This window comes from Scyliorhinus torazame, chromosome 12, assembly GCF_047496885.1.
Source record: "Scyliorhinus torazame isolate Kashiwa2021f chromosome 12, sScyTor2.1, whole genome shotgun sequence".
Classification (NCBI taxonomy): Eukaryota; Metazoa; Chordata; class Chondrichthyes; order Carcharhiniformes; family Scyliorhinidae; genus Scyliorhinus; species Scyliorhinus torazame.
In genome coordinates this window covers 18,880,960-18,905,408 of record NC_092718.1, presented here as the reverse complement: position 1 = coordinate 18,905,408, position 24,449 = coordinate 18,880,960, and the positions used below count along the sequence as shown (strand labels likewise).

The following is a 24,449-nucleotide window of genomic DNA, read 5'->3' as shown; positions in this document are numbered from 1 at the left end:
AAACAAGTAAATCTAGATCTAGTAGTGCATAGTTTATCTGAGACAGATGCATCAGGATGTAACGAATAAGTATCATACCACAGACACAGGGTTAGCGGAATGCTGGGCCAACTCCAGCAAGTTAAAACAAGGCTCTGGTAAAGCGCAATTATTTCTTAAACAAATTTTCATCTCTTTCCTTCCAAGCCTGAAGATATGTTACATCAAAGAGCAATTAAAAAAAAACACCTGGACCTGTTGAAAACAACAGAATTCTTGATCGCGCAGCTCTGGTTGTGGATAAGACAAGGCCGTTCGAAAATCTGCCCTTCTCTTTTGACCTTTTTGTTGCTCTCTTGAAATGAAATGAAAATCGCTTATTGTCACAAGTAGGCTTCAAATGAAGGTACTGTGAAAAGCCCCTCGTCGCCACATTCCGCCATCTGTTCGGGGAAGCTGGTACGGGAATTGAACCATGCTGCTGGCCTGCCTTCAAAGCCGGCGAATTAGCTCTGTGCTAATTCAGAAATTATATTTTCTATTTCAGGGGCAGCACGGTAGCATTGTGGTTAGCACAATTGCTTCACAGCTCCAGGGTCCCAGGTTCGATTCCCGGCTTGAGTCACTGTCCGTGCGGAGTCTGCACGTTCTCCCCGTGTGTGCGTGGGTTTCCTCCGGGTGCTCCGGTTTCCTCCCACAGTCCAAAGATGTGCGGGTTAGGTTAGGTAAATTGTCCTTAGTGTTGTGTGGGGTTACTGGGTAATGGGGATAGGGTGGAGGTGTGGGCTTGGATAGGGTGCTCTTTCCAAGAGCCGGTGCAGACTCGATGGGCCGAATGGCCTCCTTCTGCACTGTAAAGTCTATAAATTCTATGAGATGCCCATTTTCAACATCAAACTGAAGAGAGGCTGGGGAAGTGGTCATGTCGCTGGATGAGTAACCCAGCGAACCAATCTAATCCCCTGGGGAACATGGGTTCAAATCCCACCCTGGCAGCCAATGGAACGTAAATTTGATTTGAAAATCTGGAATTGAATACTGGTCCCAATAATGGTGACCATGAAATTATCGGCGATGGTTGTTAAAAACCCATTTGGTTCACTAATTCCCTGGAGGGAAGGAAGTCTCTTGTCCCCTCTGCCACGGCTACATTTAGGGCCGGGTATCCTTGAAGAGGGCGCACGCGGTATCCACCGGCACCATCGAGGCCTTCCATGCCCAGTGGGCACCGTGGTGACTGAGGTGAATTATCAACCCTCTTACTCATATTGTGATTTGATATTTTAAGTTTAATTTATTTAATGTTTAATACAGTATCCTTTAAGGGGTTGCCCATTTAATTTGTCCCTCAGTTTGTTTAATCAGTTAATTGTTTTAACCAAAAATAGGAGAAATATGCTACTGTTACCTGATCTGGCCTACATATGACTTCAGATCCACAGCAATGTGGTTGACTCTTAACTGAACTCTGACATGGCCTGGCAAGGTATTTAGTTCAAAGGTAATTAGGGAAGGGCAACTGCCACGCTGATGAAGAGAACCCCAAAGGACATACGGACTTAAATCAGACCTGTAGTTTCAAAGATGGCTGAGGATGTAAATTATGTCACTGGCTCAGTTGCTGGTGGGTGATACTAAGAGAGACAGACAATGGAATCATACCCATTCTCCAGACAAGGAAACATCAAAAGCCTGGAAGTTACACAGAAACTAACGTCCATCTCCTGTGAAATGAATGAAATGAAAATCACTTATTGTCACAAGTAGGCTTCAATGAAGTTACTGTGAAAAGCACCTAGTCGCCACATTCCGGCGCCTGTTCGGGAAGGCTGGTACGGGAATTGAAACGTGTTGCTGGCCTGCCTTGGTCTGCTTTAAAAGCCAGCGATTTAGCCCAGTGTGCTAAACCAGCCCCAGATAATGGAGGTAACGGGAGCTGATTGTCATCTCAGCAGGAATGATATTCTGCGAGCAATGACCCAGACCGATTTGTAGATTTTGTGCCTCCCTGGGATATACAAATACTGGGATAAAAGCCAGCTGTAAAAACCTGGTCAGTGTCAACTGGCGCTGGGTATGTCACCCTGTGAGACAGGAGGAAGGTCAGGAGCAGACATTTGCAAGTTCTGAAGGTAACGCTATCTGATTGCTGATGTAAGGCAAGTTAGCGAAGCTACACCTAAAAAGGAAACAGGACAGCTTCTCAGGCAAACTGTTTCAAGTCCGATAGCGCGGACAGCTGGAGGGTGGCCAGGGTGTGGGCTGTGGCGTCGGGGTGGGCGGGTTAGGGTTGTGAGCACTGCCGCCGCCGTGTTTTCCAGCGCGACCGGTGCTGGCTGTCAGCCCTGCACATGCACGGCCCGGGACCCGGTCATTCTCCAGCCGTTTTCCACACGATCCACGGGAGTTTCACACGGTGCCGGTGCTAGCCCCTTCACTGTTACCGGAATCGGTGAGGGGTTCGCGCCGATTTTCCGGTCGTGATCCACCCGCAGATTCTCTGTGGACGCCGGCACTTAGCCGCTGGAATGGAGAATTCCGCCCAGGAACCTTGGCATCCCATTGTGGGTAAGTCCATCGAGAGTGCCAATCTGCCGGAGATAGCCACTCTGAGGAAGTTACGGGCTAATTATGTTTCCTTTCTAACAAGCTCTAATAATTTCTTGTTTAATGCACTGCCAAATGGCAAAACTACTGTTAGGGGGCCTAACTATTCCCACCAATGTTGCCTGACTCCTACTATTCCTAATTTCTACCCATAGCGATTCTACATCATGATCATCTGACGCTAGATCCTTTCTGGGGGATTTCCACAGTAACTTCATTGCGTTGTTAATGTAAGCCTACTTGTGACAATAATAAAGATTATTATTATTTCTCACTAATGTCCTTATGCCATTCTTTCCTATCAAGGCTGCCCCCTCCTCCTTCGCCATTCTGTCTGCCTTTCCAAAATATGAAGTAGCCTGGAATATTTATTTCCCAATGTTGATCACCTTGCAATCATGCCTCTCCAAATCATTTACCTCCATTTGCTTCATGAATTCAGATAAAGAACATTTAATTTCATTTTTTTACTTCTATTCCCTGCAGTGACCTTTATCGTTGATGTACAATTTCTGTTAAACCCTCTGCCTCTTCCTGTCCAAATCTGCTTGTCCTTACCCACAATGCTATACTGTTCTGATGCCTGGCCCTTTCGCTTTCTGTTTCTAAATCTCCATTCACCCAAACCCTCCTCTTCCATTCCCCGCTGCTGTTTAAAGTCTTGTCCATATCTCTACTTAGATGAATGGCCAGGACACTATTCCCAGCCCAGTTCAAGTGGAGCCCATCCTAATGGGATAGCCCACTCGTCGCTGATTACAGATATCAGTGCCCCGTGGATCAAAACCCTCCTCCACACACCACTCTTTGAGCTACACATTTAATTCTCTAATTTGCTTCACCCTGTGCCAATTGGCACATGAGAAGGGAAAAATCCAGGTAAGTTCCTCTCCAGCTGCAAGGAGATGTTGTTTACCCTGGCAACAGGCATGCAACACAACCTACAGAGCTCCCGCTCACAGCTACCCTCCAACTCTCCTGCCTTCCTTTCACGCTCTTCACTCCCCCCATTTGATAGCATTCTTCACCATGGTGTCATGGTCAGTCCACTCATCCACCTTGCAGTCCTTCCCCTCAGCCACACAGGTGGCGGCCACCTCATGCCTGTCTCCTCCATCGCCGCATGGTGGTTCCCCTGACTCGCAGTCGCACCCTATTGTCTCTGACCGCTGAACAATTCTAAGGCTCTGCCCAATGTAAGGGTTGTGACTGCCTCCTGGAAATAAGTGCCCAGAAACTCTCGCCCTCCCTGATGCCCCGCAATGTCTGGCAAAGCAACTTTGAGCCAAAGTTGCCTAATATGCAGACACTTCCTGCAGATATGGTTATCTGAGATTGCACTGCATTCCACAGATTCCAACATGCTACAGTCACAGAACATCGCCAGACCTGCCTTTTCTGCCCAAACATTTTTATTTAATTGGTCAATTAGTTCATTATTTACGCAGGTAAAGTAACAGGAAATTGCATTCACATACCTTGGAGACAAAGGGGAAAACTCATCAACTACTGGCCGGTGAGAAAAAAAAATAGAAAAAGGAGCATCTCCTTGCCCCTCTGCATTGAATTCCCACCTGAACTAAGATCCTGAGACTACTCACTCTGTCAACTTCTCACACTGGCATCCTCCCCCCTCCATGTATCCCCTTACTCTGTGCAGTTTGAAAAACCTATCTGCCCTGTCTGAATAGGAATACAGAGAGCCTCTGATGAGTGAATGGGCAGTTTAGCTCCCTGCTACAGGAATTAACACCCATTGAACCAGCTGATTGACAGATAACTGCCACTACCAGGCAGCTCCCTGTTTAACACGGCTATTTTACTCACCTTATTTATTAATAAGGCTGCCCTGTGATTATCCCTCTCTCCAGTCATTCCATCTGGACCTGTAAAGACTTAATTACCTGCAAAGACTCGCATTCAAAGTATCGTCTTGCACCATTGACTTTGTCTATATATATGTTTCTGGAACCCACCTCTTCATTCACCTGAGGAAGGAGCAGTGCTCCGAAAGCTAGTGATTCGAGACAAATCTGTTAGACTTTAACCTGGTGTTGTAAGACTTCTTACTGTGCCCACCCCAGTCCAACACCGGCACATCCACATCTTATTTATTACTGGAATGTGTGCATTGCTGGCTAGGCCAGCATTTATTGCCCATCCCTAACTGCTCTTCAGAAGATGGTGGTGAGCTGCCTTCTTGAACTGCTGTGGCTCATGTAGTGTGAGTACACCCACAGGATGTTAGAGGGGGACTTGCAGGATTTTAGCTCAACAACAGTGAAGGGACGGCAATATAGTTCCAGGTCAGGCTGGTGTGTGGTTTGGAGGGAAACTTCAGGTACTGTCTGTTGCGCTTATGCTTCCAGGTGATACTGGTCATGGGTTTGGAAGGTGCTTTCAAATGAGTCTTGGTGAGTTGCTGCACTGCAATTTGTTGAGAATATTCCCTCACACTCCTGACTTGTGCCTTTTGGATGGTGGACAGGCTTTAGGGAGTTAGGAGGTGTGTCACTATCCACAGAATTCCTAGCCCCTAATCTGCTCTTGTAGCCACAGTGCTTCTATGGTACCACAGTGGGTAGCACTGTTGCTTCATAGCTCCAGGGTCCCAGGTTCGATTCCCGACATGGGTGACTGTGTGGAGTCTGCACGTTCTCCCCGTGTCTGCGTGGGTTTCCTCGCCGAGTGCTCCGGTTTCCTCCCACATGTCCCGAAAGACGTGCTGTTAGGTAATTTGGACATTCTGAATTCTCCCTCTGTGTATCTGAACAGGCGCCAGAGTGTGGCAACTAGGGGCTTTTCACAGTAACTTCATTGCTGTATTAATGTAAGCCTACTTGTGACAATTAAGATTATTATTATAAATAAAGATTATTATTACATAGCTAGTCCAGTTCAGTTTCTGGTCAATGGTAACCCCCAGGCTGTTGATAGTGGGGGATTCAGTGATGGTAATGCCATTGAACATCAAGGGGAGATGGTTGGAGTCTCTCTTTTTGGAGATGGCCATTGCCTGGCACTTGTGTGATGTGAATGTTACTTTCAACTTATTAGCCCAACCTGGATATTGTCCATGTCTTGTTGCCTTTGGACACGGACAAATCATTTTGCAAACTGTTTGCAGTTTGAAAGTTCTATGTCAGAACCCGACTCTTAATCTAAATTTAAACTTGAGAAAAAACTTACCAAACCTGAACCAAATGCTGAACTATACGCATCGTCGACATATCTACTCTGGCATATTTACCTCTCTGTGTGTCCACTAACTCCATCTCAATGGTGCCCTGGTGTCATCCAAAGGATGGCAGCTCCAAAGTATCAAAACTCCTTTAGTGCTGAAGTCTAAATACCATCCAATCGACGGTTTCCAATAGTGAATGATGTCAGTCCAGGGGTCATTGGCCAGGTGGTCGAAGAAGTGTCTCCTCTGCTCAGGGCTTTCCCCGTGACACTATCAAGATTGAAGTCAAAGGTCTTGCAAGCCACAGGTAAACATCCTCACCTATCATTGGTATATCAAAGTGCTTTGCCTTGCACTGTTTATACTAGTCTATCTAATTGATTTTTAAGTGCACTTTATTGGCACAGATTCTGTTGGCAAAGCTCCCACACTGAATTGTGCTAGCTTTTCATTTTTGCTTCTGATGTTTTGTAATGATTGCAAGTATCTTGCAAAATGTTCTGGCTACAGTGCCATTGCCATCTTTGAAGCTCACCGTTCAGGTAAATGTGACATAGCAAACCTCTGGTTAGCATTTTGTTCAAACGGTAGCTTAATGGAGATCAGCTGCAAAGGTCAGAGTTCTGGGTATCAGTTGTTGCCAGGGGAATTTATAATCAGGGTTCCAGAAGTTTCAATCGCAGAGCTCGAGGGCACTTGGGTCAAAGTTCTAGACATTGATGCACGATCAATTACTATTAAAACGAGGTAGTAACATAACTGAAGACTTTAATAGACTAGAACTGTTCCCCAGGAGCTTCGGTACAGAATGAGGGCTGCTGGGACAGCACTGGTTCTTATACCCCGCCTGTCAGGGCAGAGCTACATACAAAACAGCCAACGGTAAACTCCTAGGTTTAACCAATGGTCTTCAGCCTCTCGGGTACTGCAATACCTGATAATACCACATTCACCCCCTGTTAAAAAAGAGTCCGGCGGGGGTGGTGGCCAGTGGTTACAATTGCATTTAACATGGTATGATCAGATATGGAGGTACCGTGATACCTCCTTACAGGGTTGTAGAGAATATTTACAATCGTGGAAGATGTGTACATCCAGTGTTTATTTACAGTTACAGATCGGTTATACTGCAGCAATCAGTCGGTCGGGTGGCCTGGTCGTCCTCCTGGATCGTCTGAGCCTCTGTGGTGGTTCTGGTGGGGGTCCGGGCGTCTGCGACTCCGGGAGCGTGGCTTCGGCCTCCATGGCAGCTTCGTCACCCCAAGACGGCGCTGGTGGGGCAAACGGTTGACAAGAGAGGGGGGCGCCTGTAGGGGACATCAGTGGGTGGGAGGGCCTAGGCAGGGGCGCCGGGAGGTCTGACCTTCCTGTGAGGTGCTGTGGAGGGGGGGGAGGGGGGGGTTCGGGTGCGCGTGGGATTCCGGCGGGCGCCAGATCCCGTAGGGAGACCGTATCTTGCCGGCCGTCAGGGAATGCCACGTAGGCGTACTGGGGGTTAGCGTGCAGCAGGTGGACCCTCTCGACCAACGGGTCCGACTTGTGCGCCTGCACGTGTTTTCGGAGCAGGATGGGTCCGGGTGTTGCTAGCCAAGTTGGGAGCGAGGTCCCGGAGGAGGACTTCCTGGGGAAAACAAGGAGACGTTCATGAGGTGTCTGGCTGGTTCGTAGTTGTACAGAGCAGTGACCGGATGGCGTGGAGGGCCTCCGGGAGGACATCTTGCCAGCGGGAGACTGGGAAGGCCCTGGACCGTAGGGCCAGTAGGACGATCTTCCAGACCGTTCCATTCTCCCTCTCTACCTGCCCATTTCCCCAGGGGTTGTAACTGGTCGTCCTGCTTGAGGCGATGCCCCTGTTGAGCAGGAATTAACGCAATTCGTCGCTCATAAAGGAGGACCCCCTATCACTGTGCATGTACGCGGGGGAACCGAACAATGTAAAGATATCCTGGAGGGCCTTGATGATGGTGGTTGCGGTCATGTCTGGGCAGGGGATGGCGAATGGGAACCGGGAGTACTCGTCAATCACGTTCAGGTTGGTGGAGGGGAGGGGGCCTTTGAAGTCCATGCTGAGGCGTTCAAAGGGACGGGAAGCCTTTATCAGGTGCGCCCTCTCTGGCCGGTAGAAGTGCGGTTTGCACTCCGCGCAGATTTGGCAGTCCCTGGTGGCTGTCCTGACCTCCTCGATGGAGTAGGGCAGGTTGCGGGTCTTAATAAAGTGGAAAAAGCGAGTGACCCCCGGGTGGCAGAGGTCCTCGTAGAGGGCTCGGAGGCGGTCCACTTCTGCGGTGGCACATGTGCCGCGGGACAGGGCATCAGGAGGCTCGTTTAGCTTCCCGGGACGATACAAGATCTCGTAGTTGTAGGTGGAGAGTTCTATCCTCCACCGCAAGATCTTGTCGTTTTTTTATCTTGCCCCGCTGTGCATTATCAAACATGAACGCCACCGACCGTTGGTCAGTGAGGAGAGTGAATCTCCTGCTGGCCAGGTAATGCCTCCAATGTCGCACAGCTTCTACTATGGCTTGTGCCTCTTTTTCGACCGAGGAATGGCGAATTTCGGAAGCATGGAGGGTACGGGAGAGGAAGGCCACTGGTCTGCCCGCTTGGTTGAGGGTGGCAGCCAGAGCTATGTCAGACGCGTTGCTCTCGACCTGGAAGGGGAGGGACTCGTCGATGGCGCGCATCGTGGCCTTTGCAATGTCTGCTTTGATGCAGCTGAAGGCCTGGCGGGCCTCCATCGACAGGGGGAAGGTTGTGGACTGGATTAGGAGACGGGCTTTGTATGCGTAATTAGGGACCTATTGGGCGTAATAACTGAAAAACCCAAGGCAGCACTTAAGGGCCTTGGGGCAATGAGGGAGGGGGAACTCCATGAGGGGACGCATGCGTTCAGGGTCGGGGCCTATAACTCCATTTCGCACTACGTAGACGAGAATGGCTAGGCGGTCGGTGCTAAATACGCATTTATCCTTATTATACGTTAAGTTAAGGATTTTAGCGGTCTGGAGAAATTTTCGGAGGTTAGTGTTGTGGTCCTGCTGGTCATGGCCGCAGATGGTGACATTATCGAGATACGGAAACGTTGCATGCAAGCCGTACCGGTCAACCATTCGGTCCATCTCGCGTTGGAAGCCCGAGACCCCGTTAGTGACCCTAAGGGAACCAAAGGGAACCCTTAAAAAATGATAGAGCCGCCCATCTGCTTCGAAGGCAGTGTATTTGCGGTCACTAGTACGGAGGGGTAGTTGATGGTAGGCGGACTTGAGATTCACCGTAGAGAAAACCGTATATTGCGCAATCCTGTTCACCAGGTCGGATATGCGGGGGAGAGGGTACGCGTCCAGCTGCATAAACCTGTTGATGGTCTGACTGTAGTCAATGACCATACTATGTTTCTCCCCGGTCTTTGCCACCACTACTTGAGCCCTCCAGGGACTGTTGCTCGCTTCAATTACCCCTTCCCTCAGTAGCCTTTGGACCTCTGACCTGATGAAGGTCCGGTCCTGGGCACTGTACCGTCTGCTCCTGGTGGTGACGGGTTTGCAATCCAGGGTGAGGTTCGCAAACAGGGAAGGCGGGTCGACCGCCGAGGCCGCAGACAGTAAGGGGGGGTATAGGGCCGCCGAATTTGAAGGTCAGGCTTTGCAAGTTACATTGGAAATCCAACCCCAGGAGTGTAGCCACGCAGAGGTGCGGCAGGACATAAAGGCGGAAATTATTGAATCGTGAGGTTTGCTGGGCAGTACCCCTTTATCTCCACGGAGTGTGAACCGGAGGCCAGGGAGATACTTTGGTTTACAGGGTGGGTAACAAGTGAACAGCGCCTTACCGTGTCGGGGTGTATAAAGCTCTCCGTGCTCCCAGAGTCGATCAGGCAGGACGTCTCGTGGCTGTTGATGAAGTTGCTGTTGAGAGTGTCCAAGGTCGATTTTGGTCCAGAGTCACCGAGGCCAGATGAAGTAGTTGCGGGTTTTGATCGGGCAGCGTGTAGTCGGCCGTGCTGAGGCCCTGGGGCCCCATCCAAGATGGCGTCTCCCATGGGTCGCACATGGTGGTCGGGGATGGACAAAATGGCGGTGCCCATCCGTCCACGGTGGTGTCCGAGGAACAAGATGGCCCCGTCCGTGGGTCGCACGTGGCCCTAGGATAGGGGGGTGGCGGTGAGTGCTGGCTGCCTGGGGCCCGAAGAGAAGATTGCTGCGGCAGTCCGGAGTCGCCGTTGGAGACCGCGGCCACCGCTCGTGCCTGGCAGACCCCCACAAAATGGCCCTTCTTGCCGCACCCTTTGCAGGTGGAGGAGTGGGCCGGGCAGCGCTGGCGGGGGTGCTTCGCCTGCCCGCAGAAGAAACAGCGGGGCCCGACGGAGTTAGCAGGCCGTCTTACAGCACAGGCCTGCGGGGACACGGGGAAAGTCTGTGGGGCTACTGCTGCGGGATGCCACGCAGCCCAGGGGACCGCCGCGCGGTCGGGTGCATAGGACTGCGCGTTTCTTGAGGCAACATCCATGGACCCTGCCAGGGCCGTGCCTCTCTAAGTCCCAGGGTGTCTTTTTCTAAGAGCCGCTGGCGGATCTCTGAGGAGCTCATACCTGCTACGAAGGCATCCCGTATTAGGGGTTCCGTGTGCTCGCTCCCCGAAACTTGCGGGCAGCCACAGTTTCTGACCAGCACCAGTAACGCGCGGTAGAACTCCTCCAAAGATTCCCCGGGGCTTTGCCGTCTTGTTGCAAGCAGGTGACGTGTGTAGGCCTGATTTGATATGGTAAAGTGAAACACTTGCCCTTATGAAACAGAGCAGCTCCTAATTTACCAAAAGCACCATAGCAGCAGGTTCACCAGCAATATTATCCAAATGTCATGTAATTCAGGGCATTAATCTTTTTTTTAATTATAGATTTGTGGGATAACTAAGGCTGAATTTGAGAGGCTGAGTGGTTTACTTGAAAATTACCAATTGGGTGGCAGGGTAGCACAGTGGTTAGCACTGTTGCTTCATGGTGGCAGGGTCCCGGGTTCGATCCCTGGCTTGGGTCACTGTCTATACGGAGTCTGCATGTTCTCCCCATGTCTGCGTGGGTTTCCTCCGGGTGCTCCGGTTTCCTCCCACAAGTCCCGAAAGACGTGCTGTTAAGTCATTTGGACACCCGGTCCGACAGCACATGGACTGCAACAATTCAAGAAGATGGCTCACCACCCCCTTCGCAAGGTGGAACCAGGAATGGACAATAGATGTTGGCCTTTTCAGCACTTCACCAGAATGAATAGTGAAAAAACATGAAATGCCCCGAATTACATGTCATTTTAAAAATGTTGCTGGTAAATCTGATGCTGTGTTGCATACAGTAAGTTGGGGCGGGGGGGGTGGGGGGGAGGGGGGGTTCTGTTTGATAAGGACAAGGCTTTCACTTCTGACTTGTGGGTCATTAAAATTTTAGATTTTAATTTTTGCAAAGACTTCTCCTAACCCATGTGCAATCTGTGCAGTCGCATGGCACTGTTTGAGGATGTGCCGAGAGTTTATCCAACGTGCTGATTAACATTTTTTTCTCAAACACCACCATCAAAAGCAAATCATCCAGCCATTAACTTTCTGCTGGTGAGATCTTGCTGAGTGTGCTAACATATCTGTCATTTCAGATCAAGGTAATTCATTGCATTTGAAGCACTTTCAGGATATTTCTGGGAATTAACTATGTACATACAAATTCGTCTTGGTTTAGTAAATGTGTGATGAGAGTTCAGACTGACAGATGGGCTTGCCTTCATCCATGGCCAGTTTCTTCAATCAAAGGGCAATTGTTGCCCCACTGGTAATTGAGTGCACAGCACCCAGGACACTCATCAACAGATAGTTACACCGAACCAATAGCTGAATCCAGGTTTAATGTCTGACTCGCAACATTGATATTAAATCAGAGACGAGCTTAAAAGCAGTTTTAACTCATGTCTATGGGGCAAGGCTATGCAGCACAGGTGGCTCCTGTGGGCATTGGAGTAGCATCGTAAGTGCTGAAGGGGAAAGGATCATCGTACCACAGGCTCTCAGTCAGTGTGAGGCGGATGGCTGGAGGGCCAATCTATCCTTTAATCCGCTTTTGAAGTCACCGACTCTCATGGGCACCAGGCCCAGAACCTCAGTCAAATGCTAATCTTCATGTGAGAGTCTGCAGGCTATTTGGCAGCGGATGCCATCACAACTCACACACACCTCACACACACTCTTTCCAATTGTAGCTGACGGTGAGTGGACATACGTAGCCCACAAATATGGGTGGCACAGTAGTTTGTGGAGATTAGGGTTCGCTCAGCATAAAATGGGCTTTGCAACTCTCTCACAGTTGTTTTCATGGCGACGCACAGCACCCTCCTCACTTATTAAATAAAGCTCAAAGTCCACCAATGCAGTTGACTCTTAGCTGCCCCTCAAGGGCAATTAGGGATGGGCAATAAATGCTGGCACAGCCTGCGACGCCCACATCCCATGAACAAATTTTTAAACAATTGTTTACTGTGGTAAAAAGATCAAAGGAGATTAAAATCTGTGGTCACTGGGAAAGGAAAACTTTCAACAAGGTTTCCCCTGCTCCTTACTTTGGTGAAGCCCTAAATGTGTTCAAAAAATATATTCAAAATTTAAACCGCATTAGTTTAAATTATCCGCTACACAGCAACTGAATGAAATGAAATGAAATGAAAATCGCTTATTGTCACAAATAGGTTTCAAATGAAGTTACTGTGAAAAGCCCCTAGTCGCCACATTCCAGCGCCTGTTCGGGGGGGCTGGTACGGGAATTGAACCGTGCTGCTGGCCTGCCTTGGTCTGCTTTCAAAGCCAGATTTAGCCCTGTGATAAACCAGCCCCTGACACAAATTTTAAAATAACAAAATTAGGAAAGATGAGGGGTGTCCAATGGGGAGCATTTGATAATAGGTAATAGCAGAGTTGTGGTGGTATGTATTAGGGGTAATACGGTACACCACGTGTCGACAGGCTATTGGTGGAGGGATGCCAGGTCCTGATAGGATCTGCCACCTACTGGACTCCACCCAGAAATGCCGGTATAAGAACCCAGCTTTTCCCTCCATTTCCCTCAGCAGCTGCATTCAGTAATCACGCTGCTGGGGATAAAGTTCTGCTTAATAAAGCCTTCAATTGACATTACCTCAAGCTGCCTCACGTCATATTGACGGTGCTACAGTTTATTAAGCAGAATTTAAATTGAAGAAAACGGCGTGGGAACATGGAGCTCCGAATCACCCCGGAGTGCCTGCACATCGCACCCCAAGCAGCTAACCCGACCTCTATTTCAAGCACTGGCTGGCATGCTTTGAGGGCTACCTCCGAACGGCCCCCGGCACACCGACAGACGAACAAAAGATGCAGGTCCTCTATTCCAGGGTGAGTCCTGACGTCTACTCCCTTATCGAGGACGAGGACGGTTTCACCGGTGCCATCGCCGCGCTGAAGGATATCCACATCCGGCCTGCCAACCAGGTTTTTGCTCGCTACCAGCTCGCTACACGACGGCAATTTCCGGGGGAATCGCTGGACGAGTTTTATAACGCCCTGCAGATCCTGGGTCGAAACTGCAACTGCCCGGCGGTAACAGCGAATGAACACACAGAGCTCCTGGTCCGTGATGCGTATGTGGCAGGTTTGGCCTCTTCCCAGATCCGCCAGAGGCTTCTGGAGAAAGAATCTCTGGGACTTACAGAAGCTCGGGCCCTGGCGGCATCCCTCGATGTGGCCTCGCGTAACGCCCGCGCCTACGCCCCCGACCGCACTACAGCCCCTTGGGCTCCATGGACCCCCGCTGCGGTCGACTCTCCGACACCCCCCCCCCCCACCCCCGCAAACCTGCGCGGCCAAACCACCAGACCAACCAGGGGGGCCCCGCTGCTATTTTTGCGGCCAGCCAAAACACCCTTGGCAGCGCTGCCCGGCCCGCGCGGCTACCTGCAAAAGCTGCGGGAAGAAGGGCCACTACGCGACGGTGTGCAAGTCCCGCGGGGTCGCCGCTATCTCCGGGGAAGAAACGGGACCACAGACCCCCCAGCGATCCATGTGCGACCAATGGATGCCGCCATTTTGGACCCTGGACACCACGAGGGAGAGATGGGCGCCGCCATTTTGACCACCCCCGACCGCGCTCGATCCGTGGACGCCGCCATCTTGGCTGAAGGACCCCGACACAGACGGCCACATACTGCCTGATTACGATGCTCAACTTCAACAACCACGTCTGGCTTCGACGACCCTCGACCAGTCCCGACCCCGGACACTCCAGACTGCGACCACTACAGTCCTAGTGAATGGCTACAAGACGCCGTGTCTTATCGACTCTGGAAGCACGGAGAGCTTCATTCATCCGGACACGGTAAGGCGCTGTTCGCTCGTAATTCGGCCAAGCACCCACAAAATTTTCCTGGCGGCGGGATCCCACTCCGTTCAGATCACGGGGTTCTGCATCGCTAACCTAACGGTGCAGGGGAGGGAGTTCCGAAATTACCGGCTGTATGTCCTCCCCCATCTCTGTGCGCCCACACTCCTAGGGTTGGACTTCCAATGCAACCTCCAGAGTTTAACATTTAAATTTGGCGGCCCTATACCCCCACTGACTGTCTGCGGCCTCGCGACCCTCAAGGTTGAACCGCCTTCCTTGTTTGCGAACCTCACCCCGGATTGCAAACTCGTCGCCACAAGGAGCAGACGGTACAGCGCCCAGGACCGAGCATTTATCCGGTCCGAAGTCCAGAGGCTGCTGAACGAAGGCATCATCCAGGCTAGCAACAGTCCCTGGCGTGCCCAGGTGGTAGTCGTTAAGACCGGGGAGAAACAGAGGATGGTCATCGACTATAGTCAGACCATCAACAGGTACACTCAGCTAGATGCGTACCCTCTCCCCCGCATATCCGACATGGTCAATCGGATTGCACAGTACAAGGTATTTTCCACCGTGGACCTCAAGTCCGCCTACCACCAGCTCCCCATCCGCCCCGGTGACCGCAACTATACTGCCTTCGAAGCAGACGGGCGGTTATACCACTTTTTAAGGGTTCCATTCGGCGTCACAAACGGAGTCTCGGTCTTCCAACGAGAGATGGACCGAATGGTTGACCAGCACGGTTTACGGGCCACGTTCCCGTATCTCGACAACGTCACCATCTGCAGCCACGACCAGCAGGACCACGACGCCAACCTCCAAAAATTCCTCCAGACCGCTCATGCCCTGAACCTCACTTACAACAAAGAAAAATGTGTGTTCCGCATCGATCGTCTAGCCATCCTGGGCTACGTAGTGCGTAATGGAGTGATAGGCCCTGACCCTGAACGCATGCGCCCCCTCATGGAGTTCCCTCTCCCCCACTGTGCCAAAGCCCTGAAACGTTGCCTGGGCTTCTTTTCTTATTACGCCCAGTGGGTTCCACAATACGCCGACAAGGCCCGTGCGCTAATCCAATCCACTACTTTTCCCCTGTCGACAGAGGCATGCCAGGCTTTTAGCCGCATCAAAGCGGATATCGCAAAGGCCACGATGCGCGCCATCGACGAGTCCCTCCCCTTCCAGGTCGAGAGCGACGCATCGGATGTAGCTCTGGCGGCCACCCTCAACCAAGCAGGCAGACCCGTGGCCTTCTTCTCCCGAACCTTCCACGCTTCAGAAATCCGCCACTCCTCAGTGGAAAAGGAGGCACAAGCAATAGTGGAAGCTGTGCGACACTGGAGGCATTACCTGGCCAGTAGGAGATTCACTCTCCTCACTGACCAACGGTCGGTTGCCTTCATGTTCGATAATGCACAGTGGGGCAAGATCAAGAACGACAAGATCTTGCGGTGGAGGATCGAACTCTCCACCTTCAATTATGAGATCTTGTACCGTCCCGGAAAGCTGAACGAGCCATCCGATGGCCTATCTCACGGCACATGTGCCAATATACAAGTGGACCGTCTACAAGCCCTCTACGAGGACCTCTGCCACCCGGGGGTCACTCGTTTCTACCACTTCCTTAAGGCCCGCAACCTCCCTTACTCCGTCGAGGACGTCCGAACAGTCACCAGAAACTGCCAGATCTGCGCTGAGTGCAAACCGCACTTTTTCAGGCCAGATAGAGCGCACCTGGTAAAGGCCTCTCGACCCTTTGAGTGCCTCAGTTTGGATTTCAAAGGCTGTCTCCCCTCCACCGATCGCAACGTGTACTTCCTGAACGTCGTTGACGAATACTCCCGTTTCCCTTTCGCCATCCCCTGCCCAGACATGACAGCGTCCACGGTCATTAAAGCCCTCAGTACCATTTTTACAATGTTCGGTTTCCCCGACTATATCCATAGCGACAGGGGGGTCCTCCTTTATGAGTGACGAACTGCGTCAATTCCTGCTCAGCAAGGGCATAGCCTCGAGCAGGACGACCAGTTACAACCCCCGGGGAATGGGCAGGTAGAAAGGGAGAATGGAACGGTCTGGAAGGCCGTCCTGCTGGCCCTCCGGTCTAGGAGTCTCCCAATTTCCCGCTGGCAGAAAGTCCTCCCGGATGCCCTTCACTCTATCCGGTCCCTGTTGTGCACCACCACGAATCAAACGCCTCATGAGCACACCTCCTCCTCTTTCCTAGGAAGTCCTCCTCTGGAACGCCACTTATGACCTGGCTAGCAGCTCCGGGACCCATTCTGCTCCGGAAACATGTGCGGGCGCACAAGTCAGATCCGTTGGTGGAATGGGTGCATCTCCTTCACGCCAACCCGCAATACGCCTATGTGGAGTACCCCGATGGCCGACAGGACACGGTCCCCCTGCGAGACCTGGCGCCCGCAGGAGATACCCACACCCCCCAACGCCAATCACCACCTCCTCATTCCCGCCGGTTCATCCCACAGCTACCCCCTTCCCGGGGGGTTCGGTTCTCCTCCCATACCCGCCCAGGAGTAAGGACACAGGGGACAGCGCTATGCTCCCAGAGTCAACGGGACTCGAGCCAGCGCCATCACCACCACGCCCGAGACGATCGGAAAGGACGACCAGGGCGCCCATCCGGCTCATCGAATCACTTTAACTCTCAACGTTTTCAGTTATTGTGTCTTGTTATAGTTATGGCATCATGCCGACCCTGTTTGGCCCGTTGGCCCAGTTTTCAGTTATTGTGTCTTGTTATAGTTATGGCATCATGCCGACCCTGTTTGGCCCGTTGGCCCAGTTGAAGCGATAATTTTGTATTTTGTTCAAAGTTACGGCACAGTACCGACTCTATAAACCTCTACCACCATGCAAACCACCATCCCACCGGGTTCTTTTTCAACAAGGGGTGAATGTGGTGGTATGTATTAGGGGTAATACGGTACACCACGTGTCGACAGGCTATTGGTGGAGGGATGCCAGGCCCTGATAGGATCTGCCACCTACTGGACTCCACCCAGAAATGCCGGTATAAGAACCCAGCTTTTCCCTCCATTTCCCTCAGCGGCTGCATTCTGTAACCACGCTGCTGGGGATAAAGTTCTGCTTAATAAAGCCTTCAATTGACATTACCTCAACCTGCCTCGCGTCATATTGACAGTGCTACAAGAGTGATATTAGTTATCGAGGAAGGATATTTAAGTGGGCAGTATAAACGGGGGCCAAAGCTAATTGAATGCATTTTTTGAGGCAGAAACGTACTGAGAAGGTCGATAGCTAGGATTGATCTAAAAATGAAAGGGGGGCTTATTAGGTTGAAAGGTTTTTCACAGGGTTACAAATTGTCATTTTCTTACAAAGGGATGATCGGGACATAGGTGGGCTACTTCAGTAACTCACGCAAGTGGCTTTCCCCCTTGTGGGACTCTGGACACTGAACATTGGCTGGCTATTTATTTATGCAGAAGATAAATGTATGTTCTCATACTATTAACAGAAGCAGACATCTAGCATGTGATGCAGGATGTATATTTCTTGACTTTGGCCAGGAGGCCGTTGAGGTAAAGGAAAATCTGAGGACCACCCTGTACTCGTTTTGGTAACTAAGATTGACAGGAGCTCAAACTCAGCCCCACCCGTTGCTGTAGTTCACCGCATTGAAACAAAAGGGCCTGGAACAATTTCTTACATCTTAATAACTGCTTGTTTGGCACTAATTGAATCAGACAGATTCATCCTTAGGATAGATGTTAGTGACTTCTGAGTTCGCAAGAGGGTGAGGTCATCTAATGGTGGAAAAAAAAGTTGGCTTAACATCTGGCCAAACGTTAGGAGCACACAGGTATACTGCTGGCCATGTTGTGTGGCGAAGTCACGTGGGCTCCTTTCTTCTGCAGCTTCTCTGTGGTGTAAGAGGGGCAGATTGGTACGAGTTGAGTTCACGATCAATGCTGGGAAGTTCTCCTTCACGCAAAGAGCAATTTGTACCTGTACTGACGCCTGTGGAGGAGAATAAAAACATTCTGGAGTCACTCAAGAGGCGGTGAGGCACTGTGACGAAGGATTATAGCCCTCGAGGGAAGGGTGGGTTCCTCGGACTGAATGGCCTCCCTCTTCTGTAAATATCTTGGAAATTGTGCATTTGAATTGCCGCGTTCCCAGTGGCAACACCTCTACCAATCAGAGTCCCCACTTGCCAACCAATCAGCTCCCTCTTCCCATACTGTATAATATTTTGCCTCCCTTGGATTTTTATCCTTGCGAATTGTCCTGATGAGTCCAAGATGAAAAGCTGCAACAAAAATGTATTTTTTTCCGGCAAACACCATTTCTGTACTGCTAAACAACCTTCAAATTTGTTCTTTGCCACTACATCGTGCATTTATATAGCACCGTTAACAAAGCAAAACATCCCCAAATGATTCACAGGAGCGATTAACAAACAAAACCTGACCCTGAGCCACTGAGGGAGATATTAGGCCCGGTGAACAGAGGCTCGGTTAGGGAGGCAGGACTTCAGGACCAAACGAGAGAAAGGTTTAGAAGTGCGGGGAGAAAACTCCAGGACTCGGGGCCTAAGCAGCTGAAAGCACAGCTAACGATGGAGGGAACAAAATGCAGGAAATGCAAGTGGCCAGAATTGGAGAAGTGCTGAGATCTTTGTGGGGCTGGAGACAGGGCCAGGGAGAGAGATCATGGGTCCCTGATCCTGTGTCCAGACCCTTATCGTCCCCTCTTTAACCTCCCTTTAACCCTCCGCATCAGTCACGCATGCTATACTTTCCCCTATCAAGATTCAGGGCAGCACAGTAGCACAAGTGGCTAGCACTGTGGCTTCACAGCGCCAGGGTCCCAGGTTCGATTCCTCGCTGGGTCACTGTCTGTGCGGAGTCTGCACATTCTCCCCGTGTCTGCATGGGTTTCCTCCAGGTGCTCCGGTTTCCTCCCACAATCCAAAAACGGGCAGATTAGGTGGATTGGCCATGCTAAATTGCCCTTAGTGTCCAAAAAAAGGTTAGGCGGGAATAGGGTGGAAGTGAAGGCTTAAGGTGCAGACTCGATGGGCCGAATGGCCTCCTTCTGCACTGTATGTTCTATGTTCTAATTCACCAATCAATCACAGAAAAGTTCTGGTAAACGCTCATTGTTGGCTACAAATATCATCCAATTATACATGCAGCATGGGTCATTCACTATAAGAGCAGCAATGATATAATGCAGTGTTGGTTTGTGTGGATCCTATTGATAACAGTCACAGTGGGATTACCTGAGATTAGAAACATTAACAGTGTAGACTGAGTGGCCATCTGAGAATGTGATGGTGCGGCGGGATGGTGGGAGATGTCCCCGGGCGTGCGGGCAGAAGACAGTGTTGTACATGGCTGTTGAGCTCAGGAATAATCGATCTTTGTTGGAACTCCTTGATGTCGGTGATTTAAGGAACCAACAACATTCAACAAACAGCATTGTGCAGTACTGTTAATTTGACATGAAAATATACTTAGTTATTTATAACACTGATTTCAGTGACTGCCTCAGCCCTCATTAACATTCTGCTCATTGCACCATATGGACACAGTGACAATCAATTCATATTTGGGGGAAAGATCCAATACATGCAACCCAGTTTGTAAAGAAACCCCTTCAGGTTGTTAACATGTTCCGACTGCATGTTCTGTATAGGGTATGGCTATCTCCATGCTGCAACTTGCATTGTTTAGTTGTTGAAGAGCTGTGGACTAGAAAGGAGGATTAGAGAAGGAGGCAGAATGGTCTCATTCACTCCCTGCTGCCTAAGCTCCCTCCTCCCTCTACGGACACAGCCCTCACTCACCTCCTCCCTCCACGGACACGGCACTCACTCACCTCCTCCCTCTGTGGACACACTTAATGCAAGGAAAGAGTGAATGCTGTCCAGGCCTTGCTGCATATGGACATGGACTGCTCCAGTATCTCAGGAGGCGCGAATGGTGCTTAACATTGCGCAGTCATCAGCGAACATTCCCAATTCTGACCTTATCATGGACGGAAGGTCATTGATGAAACAGCTGAAGATGGTTGGGTCCACGATACTTGAGGTGGTGTCCTGGGACTGAGATGATTGACCTCCAACCGCCACAACCATCTTCCTTTGTGCCAGATATGACTCCAACCAGTGGTGAGTTTTCCCTCCGATTACCATTGACTCCCGTTTTGCTAGGGCTCCTTGATGCCATACTCAGTCAAATGCTACCTTGATGTCAAGGGCAGTCACTCTCAACTTGCCTCTGGAGTTCAGCTCTTATATTCATATTTGGATTAAGGCTATAATGAGATCAGGAACTGAGTGACTTGGCAGAACCCAAACTGAGCGTCAGTAACAAGGTTATTGCTGAGAAAGTGTTGCTTGATAACTCTTGTCAACAACACCTTCCATCACTTTGCTGATGATCACGAGTAGACTGATTGAGTAGTAATTAGCTGTGTTAGATCTATTCTACATTTTGTGGGAAATTTTCCACATTGCCAGATAGATAACAGTAATGTAGCTGCACTGGAACAGCTTGGTTAAGGGCCCAGTTAGTTCTGGAGCACATGGGCTGGATTCTCCGCCGGGGGATGCTCCGTTTTGCCGGCAGCCCCGGGGTTTCCCAACGGCATGGGGCTGCCCCACAATGGGAAACCCCATTGACTGGCCGGCGCAACGGAGCATCCCGCTGGCGTGCTGAACCAGAAATGTGGCGCGGCAGGGCGGAGAATCCAGCCCCGTGTCTTTAGGACAACATTTCTCATTCATTCACGGGGAATGGGAGTTGCTGGTTAGACCAGCATTTATTGTCCATCCCTAATTGCCCTTGAGAAGATGGCGGCAAGCTGCCTTCTAGAACTGCTACAGTGCACATAGTGTTGGTACACCCACAGTGCTGTTAGGGAGGGAATTCCAGGACTTTGACCCGGCATCAGTGAACCAACTGTAATATTTTTCCAAGATCTGCCTGGGCTGCAGACACTGAAGGGAAAAGCGAGAGATGGAGAATGGCAGCGGCTGGATGTAAGAGATGACTGTGTGGTGCTGGTGTGAAATCTGGAAGAATTGGAGCAGTCAAGGGAAGGCAGGGTGGGCAAAGGCAATGGCGTTTGATCCCATGGAAGGAGAGTGCAGGTGCATTAGCCTCTGGGCTGTGACCCAACAGAAGAGGATAGTTATCAATACTCCAAATGGGGTCTAACCAGAGCCTTAAAAAGCCTCAGGAGAAACCCATACTCTTGTATTCTAGCCCTCTCAACTTCAGAGATTTCCTTCTCGAAAGGGTATTAGTGAACCAGATGGATTTTATTGACAATCAGTGGTTTAATGGTCATCATTGCTGAGACTAACTTCTCAGATTTGTTTATTGAATTTGAATTCCAGCTGGTGGAATTTGAACTGATGTCCCACATTATTCTGACTTCTGGATCATTAGTTCAGTGACATTACCACTATCTCAGTCTCCTCATAGCATTATACATTCTGATAACATTAATCAAGGCCATTGGGCCCCTGGACTTGTTTTAATCAAATAAGACAGGCACGAGGATCTTTCCAGATTTTGTCTCCTGATTTTTCATCTCTCCTAGGAGATCACAAGGCTTTCGGGTGGGTTGGGATTTCACATACTGTAACAGACAAGTTGGGTGGGTCAAGCTCGATAGATCAGAATGTGCTACCCAACAATGTTCATGAGTTCTTCATTGCAAATACACTGAAGTTATAATCCTGGAATGGAACTTCATTAGGGATGAGTCAGGCATAAAACTGTAAATCTATCGATCAATTTCCAGATCTGGGTTCTCCTGTGGTGAGGCACAACTTAATCTCCCAGGGTGATTCGCATGTTTTTTTTAACATAGAAAATACAGCACAGAACAGGCCCTTCGGCCCACGATGTTGTGCCAAACCTTTGTCCTAGATTAATCATAGATTATCATTGAATTTACAGTGCAGAAGGAGGCCATTCGGCCCCCTGAGTCTGCACCGGCTCTTGGAAAGAGCACCCCACCCAAACTCAACACCTCCACCAACACCAAGGGCAGTTTCGGACACTAAGGGCAATTTATCATGGCCAATCCACCTACCCTGCACATCTTTGGACTGTGGGAGGAAACCGGAGCACCCGGAGGAAACCCACGCAGACACGGGGAGGACGTGCAGACGCCGCACAGACAGTGACCCAAGCCGGAATCGAACCTGGGACCCTGGAGCTGTGAAGCAATTGTGCTATCCACAATGCTACCGTGCTGCCCCTATGTCTTTGATAATGCCTTGTGGTAACGTGTGCCAGATTGTAACCAGAAAAATTTCTCTTCCCATCTTCTTCCTTTATGCTTCATAATAGAGTCCTCAAGATTTCAGTTTATTTCTTGTTTGAATTTTATTTTATAATTAAAAATGCATCAACACTATACACCAAAATCATCTTTATTGAGTTACTTGTTCCACAGTAATTCCAAATTGGTATTGTAAAGAGGCATTTCAAAAGATTAATCTATTTCTGATGTAGCTGCTAGTAACAAAGTTTCAGGAAGTTGTGCGCAATTTGTTCTCCTGAGTGTTGAAAATAACTTGCCAAGTTCTCTCAAGGAGATCGACAGGTCCTTCCCTAATAAAAAAGTCCCTTTAATAAATGGTAGCAGTTCCCTTGAAAGGTGGCTCTGTGCAGATGAACAGATTTCTTGATAAACAGCGCTGCTTTCTCCACAACCAGCTTGGCAAATGTTGCCAAGTGTGCCCTCAGGCAATTTCCAAAGTTGCCAGAGCAACGTCAAGTTCAACGGTTTAATTCAATTCCCCCTCCCCCAAAATCTCCTCCATCACTTCCTCTAAGCTTCTAAATGACATATTGTTCAAACTCCCAGTAACAATGGCAGTCCAGCTCATCAGCCAGCCCGGCACAGCTTTTGCAGTCTGCTGCTCCATCGTAGGCCAAAGGAAGCCGTTGTCCAAGATGCTGACAGCTTGCTGTGAAAATACCCTGTAAAGCAGAACAAAGGGTCACATTACCCTTAAGGTAGCAGGACAGGTAGATAACATGGTTAAAAAGGCATATACATGGCAGCACGGTGGCGCAGTGGTTAGCATTGCTGCCTAACGTCGCGTTTGGACCACCGAGGGAACATACATCGCCGCGGTCCCAGGTTCGATCCCAGCGCTGGGTCACCGTCTGTGTGGAGTTTGCACATTCTCCCCGTGTTTGCGTGGGTTTCGCCCCCACAACCCAAAGATGTGCAGGCTAGGTGGATTTGCCACGCTAAATTGCCCAAAATTAATTGGGTACTCTAAATTAATTTTTTTTAAAGGTGTATACTATACATGTTTTTATTAGCCGAGGCATAGAGTTTGAGAGCAGGTAGGATATGCTGGAACAAAATATTGGTTAGGCGACAGCTAAAGTGCAGTGTGCAGTCCTGTAATACACATTACAGAAGGGATGCGATAGCACTGGAAAGGGTGCAGAGGAGATTCACCAGGATGTTGCATGGGCTGGAAAGTTTTAGTTATGAAGATTGTACTAGTTTTCCTTGGAGCAAAGGAGACTGAGGGGGGACATGATTGAGATGTATAAAATTATGAGGGGCATAGATAGAGTAGACAGGAAGAAACTCTCCCCCTTGAGGGATCAAAGACCAGGGGGCATAGATTTAAGGTAAGGGACAGGAAGTTCAGAGGGCATGTGAGGAAAAACTTTTTCACCCAGAGGGTGGTGGGAGTCTGGAACTCTCTGCCTGAAAGGGTGGTGGAGGCAGAGTCCCTCATGACATTAAAGAAGTATTTAGGGGGGGGGGAGCATAGTGGCTAGCACTGCTGCCTCACTGCGCTGAGGTCCCAGGTTCGATCCCGACTCTGGGTCACTGTCCGTGTGGAGTTTGCATATTCTCCCCGTGTTTGCGTGTGTTTCGCCCCCACAACCCAAACATGTGCAGGGTAGGTGGATTGGCCATGCTAAATTGCCCCTTAGTTGGAAAGAATGAATTGGGTATTTTAAGTATTTAGATGTGCACTTGTGGTGCCAAAGCATGCAAGGTTATGGGCCAAGTGCTGGGAAATGGGATTAGAATAGTTAGGTGGTTGTTTTTGACTGGCGCAGATGCAATGGGCCGAAGGGCTATTTCTGTGCTGCAGACCGCTACAACTGCAACTATTTCATTGTTTGTGACTTGTGACAGGAGAGCGAAACAGTGATGGGTTTTCAAACCGAGAGTTTGGCGCTGAATGAAGCCCTTGGCACGTGATCAAAGCATTTTGCAATCCGGTTACTAATGTTACCATTAGGA

At 50.0% G+C, this 24,449-nt stretch overlaps 1 protein-coding gene across 1 annotated transcript in view; it reads right to left on the bottom strand.

Moving 5' to 3' along the window:
* Positions 1-22,580: 22,580 nt before the first annotated feature.
* Positions 22,581-24,449, bottom strand: part of LOC140387412 (kelch-like protein 25) — a 76,591-nt gene continuing 74,722 nt past the window's right edge. Inside the window, exon 3 of the mRNA XM_072470496.1 lies at positions 22,581-23,149. The gene's annotated coding sequence lies outside the window, so the exon portion shown is untranslated. The remainder of the gene's footprint in view (positions 23,150-24,449) is intronic.